Genomic DNA, 11623 nt, shown 5'->3' with positions numbered 1-11623 from the left:
TAGTGATTTTGAATGCATATTGGATATCTACATATAAGTATGGTTTTGTGATAGAGCAGAGGATTGTATTAATGTAAGGCATTGATACATGAAAATTTAATGTTGAAAAGAACTTGCATCTGAGATTTCTCATCCAGTTTTATGCATGACTCTGTGGCCTGGATAAGACACTGGTCTCTTGTAATATTGAAAGGTTGTCAGAACACCATTTAAAAATCCAAAATCAGAATATCTTTTATATTTTATGTTATGTGGAAGTGTCCCTCCATCTCATGATTCAAAATGTTGAGTTGCAACTGTGGATCTAGCCCATCTGCAGTTATCTCTTAGTTTTTGAACCTTTTGAGATCCATCTGCTTTTGATTGATGCAGTCTTGTGTGTAATAGGTCTGATTAAATGCATCAAAGGTATACCCACCTAGGTTTTGCAGAGCCTGAAGAGTAGAAGGATTCATATCCTTGTCATGTTGTCCAAGCCCTGAGGTGTTTCATTGATTGAGATTGGCTATCTCATAGATAGATTTGCAGGTATACTTGGGTTATCACTTTTGGTGAACAACAAAATATGTGACTCTGCTGTGTGGTGAGACCCAGAAATCTGAAAGTGTTCAGAGTGAAGATCAGTGGTAAAGTTTTATTCCTCTTCAGGGAGGTGGCGACTCTGTAAGAACGAACCTGAGATTTGGAGGAGTTCTTCAAATTTGTAGTCAGAAGTGCAGTGAAGAGCAGCAACAAATTTACTCCAGGTATTCCTCAAAGTATTAATGAGACAATTCATGTTCCTTATGAGGTGAAAAAGTCACCATTAAAAGGAAAAGAAATTTACAGTATGCATACTTCATGTTTTTAAAATAAATTTCAGTTAAATGATCAAAGAAGTATGTAGTTCTGAAGTTAATGACTGCAAGGTTTTAAAAGATTTTTTTTAAAACAATAAGATGCATGACAATAGTTCAGTGAATGCTATAAACTTGATGGATCTAGATGTAGTTCCTAGATCCGTGAATCTTTTGTCAAATTTGAAAGAGATCAATATAGAAATTGAAAAATGTCTTCAAAGGATCCAAGAGAGATTTGTCTGGTTGTTAAAAGGGAAAGTAGGGCTAAGAAGTAAAGGAGAATCATCATATGTCTTTTATGAAAGATTTTTAGCTGCATTGAATGAGCTTTCAATTGATAATAGACCCCCTGAGTCTGTTTTAATTGAGATATTCTTAGAGCTTTATGAGCCTAACTCAGTTAATTGGTCTACTGCCTTCAGAGAAGAATGTGTTGAATCTATTAAAGAATGGATAGATATGATTGAAAGTAACCAATCTGAAAATATACACAAGATTAAAAATAATGAAGGAGATGAGCCCCTGAGTGGATGTACCTCCTATGATGTTGAATGTGATTATTCTCAGCATGAAAGTTCAGATGTGTATTCAGAGCGAGAAGAAATTTGTGAGAACAGTGATTGTTCAGCTAATTATGAGCCCATTGAGGTTTCAGATGCTAATGATGTAGATCACCTTGTTGTTGATTTTAATCCACAATATGTTTGCAACCCCAGTTATGAAACTAAGTTGCAACATGTAGCAACACATTATGAGCAGCGTGATAAAGGATATGACGCAGATGCAAGTTGTTGTGATGATGAAATAAATGTGCATAGAGTCATGAGCACTGCAGATCCAATACCTTTATCAGATTGGGACAATGTTTATAGCTCAGAGGATGAAGCCAAGGAAAATGAAAATGAAGGAGGTTCACTAAGTAGTGAGCAAATTTTAGAACTCTTGGCTGCTGATTTTCAGAGATGGGGATTCAAAAATGTGCCCAATCTTTCATACCCACTCAGTATATGTTTTGATTCTGATGATGTTTTTGAAGGTGTAAAAAATGATACATATGATGTTGATTCTCTTCCTATGTTTAATAGACAAAATGATAATGCATATATGGTTGATAGGTATGATAATGAAGGTTCATATGTTGATATGAATTCTAGCTTTGATATGCATTATGAGGATCTACCTTTTAGAAGACATGACAGATCTGGGGTGTTTTTCTCAGATTTGCAAGGAGGAAATGAACCATTGGCAAGTAAAAATCATGTATTTTCATGTGTGCAAAGTGTTGATAGAAAGTGTGATCAACAAGTGGAAGTGCAGTCATGTTATGAGGAAGTTTTCCTCTCTAGTTTGCAAGCCATCATTGTGGAGGAGTGTTCATCATTTGAGCAAACTAGTAATATAGATGTGCCTGATGTTTTCAACTTTCAGAATGAGTTAGACTACTTTTCATTTCAACTGGGAAAGAATGGTAAAGAGTATGGCACTCTTATGTCACCTAGTGATCAGTCCTTTCAGCATGTGTTTGATTTTCAGAGATATCATCATTATGAACATGCTGTTGATTATGTTTTATGTGATCAGCTGATTGGAAATGGAAGTGTTTTTGATCAGGCAGATTGGAATGATGATCTCAACTTACCTCCAGTTTGTGGAAATGAAAATCATGTGTTTGACAGAGGTAAGAATTGATTTCAGTTTTGATGGCCCTGGGCCATTTATAAGTTGTATATTTTGTACAGTCGCTTTGCTTTCAGTTGTGTGGTTTTCAATAAAGTGCCCTGCTGTTTGGGTAGAATAAGGATGCCCTATTTTTGAAAAGAGATGAGAAGAGAAGAATTGAGAGAAGAATGATCCGTTTTTGGGTGGTCTGCTTAACCAAAGATATCTGGATTCTTGTGTTGATCTCGCAATCAACCATCCCTAGTCAGAGCCACTGTTGGGAGTATTTAAAATTTAGTCAAAGTTTGTAGGCCTATTTCAAATTTTTGCTCTATATGTCAAAAAGGCACCTAAATGAGTTAGTTTGAAGGGCCTAGTTTGCGAGGGGGTAAAATGGAGCCGGTCGATTTTCAGAGGGTAAGGCTCGGGATTCATGTCCCACACCTTTCATTTGGCCTATGCAGTGATGTGCAACTTTTAGAATTCATTTTGGATAAGTTTACTAGGTACCCATTTTGAGGGGTGAGTTGAAAGTGCATTCTAGGCACAAGTGCAAATTTTATTAAGTAGCCTACTTTGAGCGATTACATCTTTTTCTCTATTGATCGTCATGAAAAAATTCAAAATGGATTCAATTGTATGCATTAATGTGAGTCACCCTGCAAAATTTCAGGTCTTGACGAATCCATTTGCTCAGTTTTCAAAGCTCAATCCGTTTGTAGTTTGTGATGTTTGCACAAGTGTAAAAATGTCCCGGTGAGCGTCATGTCAGAATGTTTGTTCCGGGCTAATGTTGGTATAAATGGTGAGCTACATTTCAAATTTCAAGCTTTTATTAATCTGTTTGATCGGTTTTCAAAAAGAGCTCATTTTGCCATCAAATTCAGTTATCCGCACTTCTAGTGTTATATCAGTTAATGTAGCCATTTTGGTGAGCGCGCCGTTCTCATCCTGTCAGTCGGGTGATTGAACTGAGAATTCAAAGATTTAATATGTACTTAAAGGTACCTATGTTCCGAATTTGAGAGCCTACGGAGGTCGTTTGATATTTTTGAGAAAGGCATCATGTGTTGCCAGAACATTGACTTCATCAGGTCCGCAGTGTCGACAAAGCCAGTTGGCCATTTTCGGAAATTAATATCTCTTCACTCGGGACTCATCTTGAGAAACCGTTTGGTAGATGTCATCCTTGTATATCAAAGTACACGCCTGTCAGATGGCGAGCTCCAGAAAGGTGTTTTGACAGGTTTGAAAATTACGTCTTCACGATTAAATGCGAAAATTGTGGCGTAATTGCCTGAAGGATGTAAAATGCAATTTTATGATCCGAAAATGGTGCCGATCGTTTCCAGAGGTGTGTTTGAGGTTCCCGAGGTATTTTAGAGGTCAGTTGCGTGAAAACTAAATTTTTTTTAGGTCGGACCCACTTTGGGGCCTGTCCTGGCTCATGCCCGCGGATTGATTTTATTGGCGACTTTGTTCACTGAGAGATTTTTAGAATATTATGAATGTGGATTGTGATCACGAGACATGTCAATAGAGTTCAAGAAGACTGTAGTCCTTCAGGCGATTTCAGATTAGCGGTTTTAATGTCAAGTTCTCCTTCAGCGACACAGAAGAGATTTTAAAAATGTAAATGTATTTGGATTGTGATGTAATGAATGGAATGGCACTCTTTGTAAAACTTTCAGCAAATTCCATTGGCAAATTTAGCAAGCAAGCTAATCTCCTCCTTGCTATTCATGGTGTTTGAAAGGGGATTAAATAAATTTCAACTAATGTAGTTGGCATATGTCAGCTCCCTCTTCAACAAAATGGGGGAGATTCAAGTGGAAAACAATCAGCAAATCCAATTAAAGAATGGATTAGAATCTTCAAACAAAATGAAATTAGCAGCTGTAAAGTCATCTTCAGCAATGCTGATGTGGTGAGTTGAAGTAACTGCAGAGTTTTTCAAACAAATGTAATTAGAAATAAAGAGAAACTCCACACCCTTGCTAGCATGTCCCTCCCCTTTTCGTGGTCTGTGAGTAGTGAGGTTGCAGAGGTTTTTGAAACTATTTTGAAATTGCATAATCCTCCCACATGATGGCTGGAAAAGGGCAGCAACAGCTTTAACCAAGTGCAAGTGGCATTTTGAAGTCATTTTGCCCCTTCACATGGCATGTGAAATGCTAAAAACGTTTTAACAGATGCTATGGCAGATCATGTGGTATTGAAAAGCGCTGCCAAACTCATGTGGCATGTAAACAACAGCAAATATAAACTTCAAAGCATTTACAATTGGAGAGTTAATGCAAACAACAATATCATTCCCTGCGTGGATAGTTTGGAGGCCACATGAAACTTGCAGCAAGTGCAACTTGGAAGCTTTGCATAGTATGGTGAAGGGGCAACAACAGCTTCAGCAAATGGCAATTTCAATGCCATTCAAAATCCCTCCCAGTGCTGGTTGGACGTTGAAGTTTCCAGATTTGTGCAAATGGAATATGGGCAAAAGCCATTGAAACATGGAACAAGTTAAATAGAAGCAATTGCTCATGTGGTCTAAGAGTGTAGTAGCCAATGCAAACAACAGTCTGGCAGCCCCCTTTTGTAATGCCCATACCTTAGTTAGACTTGTAAAACCCGTTTGACCTTGATTGACTTCCTATGTGGCATTCTTGAATGGTAGGTTAACCATGGTGAAATGTGTAGTTGAGATAAGATAAATAACTGTGCATACTTATTAATGTGCTTTTGCATCGATTCTCGTGTAAATGTAATTATTCTTAACCCTTGTGATAAATCTTGAGCTAACGCCTTCATTGAATATGTATATGTATATGTATGCTTGCATGGTTCATGAGTGCAGGAGATTGCAGGAAACAACACCGCTTAGGGCAAGGTTCATCTCCTTTGGGATTTGCAAGGTTGAGTATGCCTCCTTCATTTTTAGAATTCGGATTTGGTGATCATATAACTCTCGTCTTGCCTTAGCCATGGTTAGGTGAACATCGTGTGTGGATTCGTGGGGCTTGCTTTTCATTGGGATGCCTGTCGAGAGGTATGGAAGACTTCCTCGATTTGCGTGCCTTGCGCGAGGTAAGTGGAGTTTGTTATCCTAAGTATTAAATTCAATTTAATGAGTAGATGCACACATTAGTGATATAGAAATCTAAATAGGTAGTTTCTTCTATACGAGTAATCGTTAATTTAAAGGGATTGCTTTAATTATTATTGTAGCAAGCTTAAGGTATTTAACTGGGGTTAGTGTGATCATTTACGCATTTGTAACATTTACGTATTTGTAGTTGAGAAATTAAAATAAATAAGACTCTTGCATTAGATTAGTCATTTATTTAAAAATGTCGCTTTATTATGTTATAGCGAGTTAATTTAATAGCTAATTTTAAAATAACGAATTTATTGAGTTATGCGTTTTAGAAAGGAAAAAATTTTAAAGTCATTTGGGAGATAGAAATAAATTACTCATTTCCGCATTTTGGAAGAAAAAGGGGTAAATTATTATTATTTAAACGAAATTATTTCCTCTTTACTTGTAAAGTCGATATAGTATAAAAGTTTGATTTTTAGAAAATTAAATTAATCAAATGCCTTACCCGGGTCAATAGTTTCGAAATAAGAAGTAGGACTAAAATTTATATTGAGAAATTAAAATTTAAAACGCAATAAGAAATAGAAGTATTTTAATTTTAATAAGAAAAGCGAATAAGATGTATTAAATAATGTAAATGAATGACTTCCATTTTCATTTTCATTCATTTTATTTTAAAAATAAATGCCTAATTTCGAAATTGAAAATTAGGGCAAAATTAGGGTTCCTCCTTTTTAATCTAGTTTTGAAAACATTTTGGGGGTTCTCTCTTTTGGGGGATTTTTTTTTGGAAAAAGATAGAGGTGGGAAAAATGGTGGGGGGAAAATGGTGTTCTCTTGCTTGGAGTTGCAGGTGGAGCTCTTCATCAGATTCATGCCCGGAGTGCGTTATAAGGTAGGATTTGAATCTACTCCCTTATTTATTGGTGGAATACAAATAAAATAGTTTTACCCATGAATGTTTTGAGGTTTAGTTTTCAGTTTACTTTCAGACTTGGTTGTTCTTGAATCAAATCCTTGTTCTTAATGGATTTTGTGATTTTAGACTTGATGAGGAATTATTTTTCCCATAATGTAGTTTTTGGTAAAACCCAGAAAATGAATGGATTTGTGAAAAAAGGATAAGGGAAGATTTGTGGTATTTTAGTTGTTTCATTCTGTGTTTTTCTTCAAATAAAAAAAACAATGTTTGGATCGAACTGGACTGCATCATATATTAACAAAAATAAATAATAACAAAAAAAATAATAATAACAACAAATTTTGGGGTTTCGGGGGGGGAGCCGAAGCTCAACCCACCCCTCCCCGCGCGCGCCGCTCGCAGTTACCATCGGCGCCCACACACAGTGGGGGCCGAAGGGGACTGCGTCTCCTTTGGAGGCCGCAGCCCCTTCCGGCACCACTGTGTGGGGGAGCCGTAGGGACTGCGTCCCCCATGGCGGACGCAGAACCCCCGGCTGAGCCCATCATGGTGGCCGCAGTTCCCTGCGGTTAGGGCTCGGCTCGGCTAGGTTTTGGCCACCATTTTTTAACTTTTAAAATGCTTTTTTTTTAATATTATTTTCACTTGGTGATATTAAGTATGATTAAAACTCGGTTTTGGGGTTTTCATGGTATTTACAAAAGAAAAGAGATGCTTATTAAAATAGATTTATTTCAAGTAATATTTGTGTTATAAAAAAAGGGAGTTGAGATTTTATTTTAGAAATATAATGCTTTTTTTTTAAACAACAAAAAAAAAAAAGGGAATCAATGCTTATATTTTAATACATGTTAAAATAGATAGCATTTATTTAACCAATATCATTAATTACATATATTTATTTTTTGGCTTTAATAAAACAATGACTTTCACTGTGATTTTTAAATCGAAAGATATTTGGTTATATGATAATGAATAAATTGATTGGAGGTAATGGTCCTTAATTTTAAATGTAGGCAATAGAGATTTTATTTAGCCAGAAATGATTTTTCCATTTCTTCATTTACTCTTAACGTATCTTGCTCTTGTGGTAGAAAGGGTTGTTTTTGTGCCGTTAAAAAAGGGGCTAGACTATTGTTGTAAACCAATTTGTCATTAGTGCTTATCTAAGGGTTAATTTAATCTGTTTAGACGTTTATGCCAACTTGAGAAAATGTTGTAATTACCCGTTAACGCTTGAGCATGGCTTATTATTTTGGAAATTTGATGTGTCTGTTATTATAGCACGGCCTAGATAGGTATGTTGGGTCCCCGTCATCTGATTGCTTTTGTCTGACGAACGTCGGTCAAGTCTCCATTTAGGGTACCACCAGTTAAGAAATCCTTGTTGCTTGTGCTTTGATGTATTGGATAGGATCCGCTTCAAAAGGGATCATTATGTAAATTCCGACCGAGACGTCTGTTGTATATTGATTTTATTTGCCTAAGTGGCAAGATGTAAGAGACTTATAGATCATGTATTCCTAATGATATAATACCAAAGGGGTCCTGCATTTGAGCAAACCCGGAGACGTAGCCCCTTTAGGGGTGAACTCCGAGATCATATCTGTGTTATGCGATGTTTTAATTTTCCTTTGTTTCATTCCTTAAGTTACTCATGTATGGTTGCTATTCATAAGTGTATGGTGGAAAATTAACGAATTTAAGTCAAATGCACAAGATCAAACATCTTGAGCAATGTAGTAATTCAGATTTATAAAACATTGTAAATTATGATTATGGCAAAGTATTTAAAATATTGTAATTAAAGTTATGGAAAAGGTATTTTGATAATGTGGAGTAAAAGTTGTAATAGTGGAAAGAATCTTGCTAGATTACATCAATGAATTAACTTGTTATTAAGCATGTAAATTGACCAAATGAGTAGGGGAAAATAAAGATAGAATTAATGTTATAATTCCTAAGCTGGATTCTAAAGGATAAACATCATATAGATATTTACTTTTATCTTCTTAAATGAGCAACGCCATGTTAATTAGACCCCGCTATATTGGATGAATATATATAGTTAATTTTGTTGCAATGGTAACCAATAATCCTCACCAGATTTATTTTATAATTGGGTGAACTCAATTAGATATCCATATTTTAATCCTTATAAAAGGAATCCCTCATGATTGCTAAAATTGATCTAAAATGGGAAATAATTGATTTGTTGTTTATACATTAAAAGTTAGTAAAAGTATCTCTCGCATATTAACTTCATTTAACAAAGAGAAAAAGAGTGATATGCCATCAGATAATTGTATTTTAATCCTAATAGAAGAATGTCACTATGATCTTAATTATTCTAATCTGGAAATGATGAATGTCATCTAGTTAACGATACTTTAATTTAAAGGATGCTCTCGTGTGTCCTAATGTATATCCTTCTTAATGAAATTAGTCCATTTATTTGCATTATTAAAACTTCAAATGAATTCTATGGCAACTCACATCTTACCTTTCATAAAAGAACTACAACTCACTAGTTGGCTATGCATGAAATCAAATGAAGGGATCTCACTCTATTAATTGTAGTTAATCCTTAATGGATGAATCTCGTCTGATTAACCATACTTTTAATATTTAAGAAAGATATCGATTTTGGGTGGTTACCTTAAACCCAAATGAATGAACCTCATTATATTAAACGCTTGGAACCTATTTGGAGGCCTCTGAATGAAATTATGAATTTAAGTGCATTGAATAAATAAACTATCAATGGCCTCCTAACCACCAAAGTAAATGAACGCTAAGATGTCAAACCATTGAACACATATATAATCATGTCTTAAGCATTATCCCGCAATTAGGATACCCGGCTTAATGGAATCATTTGATGCAAGTTGAGTTAGGTGTAAGGGTATGTAATCGCGTTGGGAAACCTCTTAGGATCATTTAGCCTTCCGCTGTGATATCTAAGTTGTCAGATAACTCCAATGTATCTTAATGTTGTGACTAATTATGAACACTCTTAATTATTATTTTTTTTTTTAAAAATATTTACACTCCATTTGAGTGTTTTTAACTTAAATTTTGGGGTTTCCTGGCAGGGCATTACACTTGGTATCAGAGCCCATGTTGCAACACTGGGATCTCTGGTTTCGCTTGTGCCCTTAGTTGGTGTGTGTGTGTCTACCTTATGTTTTATGCTTTCCCACCTTGATGTGAGGGTGTGATTTGACAAACCCTACTTGTGTGTAACGTGTGCGTTCACACCTTGTTTTCACCTTAATGATGTGGGTGTTTTAGAAATAATTATGGGTGTTTTGTCTACCTATTGAGGTCTTGGTCTACGATTTCTCTTACTTTGAAAGGGAGTCGTATGTACCTTCGCTCTTGATTTGCTTTACTCTTTCGACTAATCCATCTGGGTGAGTTGTTAATATCTTGAATCTAAGAGTACGAAATGTGCTTGTTTATGGTTTTGATCTATTTTAATGACTTTCCGCTTGAAAGACTAGTATGGCAAATGTTAGTTCTTATTATGTAGTACATTGAGTGATTATGATTCTTCCTCTTCTCGCCTTAGTAAATTAAAATGAATTGATATGTGTAGTTATCTCTTATTTAAGTTTTCCTTATTGCAAGAAAAAAGGATGATATTCCTTGAGCCCTTGTGTGAGCCTCATAACGTTTTTGTGTTTTAGATTGTAAAAGGGAATGGTTTGGGAGTTAATTTTTGGTTAATGATAGGAAATTGTATATTTGCATTAAAGGGTTCTCCATGTGCTTGGTAGGAGTAATATAGTTAAATTTCATCTTAAGTAAGGTGCATTAATATGCATATAGTTGATTTTGTGAAAATTGCTTGATGTGAAAAAGAATACCAAAAGAGGGCATGTTGTAGTGGCTTCAAGAGTGAAGTAATGTGCTAATCAAAAGATTGTTTTATGTGCTCATTCAACTAGTGTGATTTAGGACCTATTAAGTGACGAACTTTTAACTTGCTTTGGATATGGGTAATTGTCTTAATTATGTTTCGAAAGGAGTAAATAAAAGACTTGTTGATTTGTATGCATTAAATGTGTAAAATCTAGTAGATAGCCCTTCATTTACCTCCTTGTCATATTATGAATTTCCAATGTTAGATTTGATGTATTATTGTATTGTATCGTATCACGAATAGTGATTGATCTCAAGAAGACTTGTATTACAAAAGAAAATTTGATTGTTTCGAATTCTTGATTGGAAAACTAGAACATTATAGTGCACCAACAATGATTAGAAATGTCATGTTAGGATTCTTTGACACCTTCCTAAAAGATAGCAAAATGAAAACCGTGCAACTTCAATGATAAACTTATATCCGAGCATATGGTGTGATCTTGAAATTCTTGTGTACTCGTAGAAAATAGTTGATTTTCCAACTCTCTTCCTCCTCTTGTTTAAAATATAGGAATTGTTGTTTTCGAAATACTATTTGGAATGCAGTGATTTAAGAAGAAATTTTGTTATAAAGCATATGACATTGTATGTTGCTTTGGGCTTCTAGTTGAAAGGGGAAAGTTTTTCATCTTGGAAAGAGAAATTGCATAGTTAGTAATGTGAATGAAAATGCTTAGGGAAGATTGAGGAAGATATCAGAATGATGTTATTTCTTTGTGTAAATTTGAATTGTTGAAAATTTCAGAACGTGGATCTAGAGTAAACTTTGTTTGGTGATTCATGTGTAAAGCATAATTAAAAATTTCCTTAAGTATATGTTAGCATAATGTAAAGTACTCCCCGTAAATGTGACTAAACCAGTAATGGTGCTATTCTGTGTGTGTTGTGAGAAAACTCGTACTTGTTTTGTGTGCCCATGGGATGGTGAAGTAATCAACCATGGGGAATATGTTTGTTTATGAGTATGGGAAACCATACCTATCTATGTGATGTTGCTTATTTGTTTCCTTACTGAGTGCCAACCCACGGGTTGTTGATAAGTCAGTATGTGAAGGGGTAGTAGTAGAAGTCACCATTCCTTGAATAGTATGAACAGCGTACGAGTAATGTCGACGCGAAGCGACTTTAGCTTCCCTATTTTGAGGAAAAGTATGGTTTTGTAACGAAACTATAACA

The sequence above is a fragment of the Cryptomeria japonica genome, chromosome 8 (genome assembly GCF_030272615.1).
Source record: "Cryptomeria japonica chromosome 8, Sugi_1.0, whole genome shotgun sequence".
Classification (NCBI taxonomy): domain Eukaryota; kingdom Viridiplantae; phylum Streptophyta; class Pinopsida; order Cupressales; family Cupressaceae; genus Cryptomeria; species Cryptomeria japonica.
The sequence above is the reverse complement of the archived record's forward strand: the minus strand, read 5'-3'. Positions refer to the sequence as shown.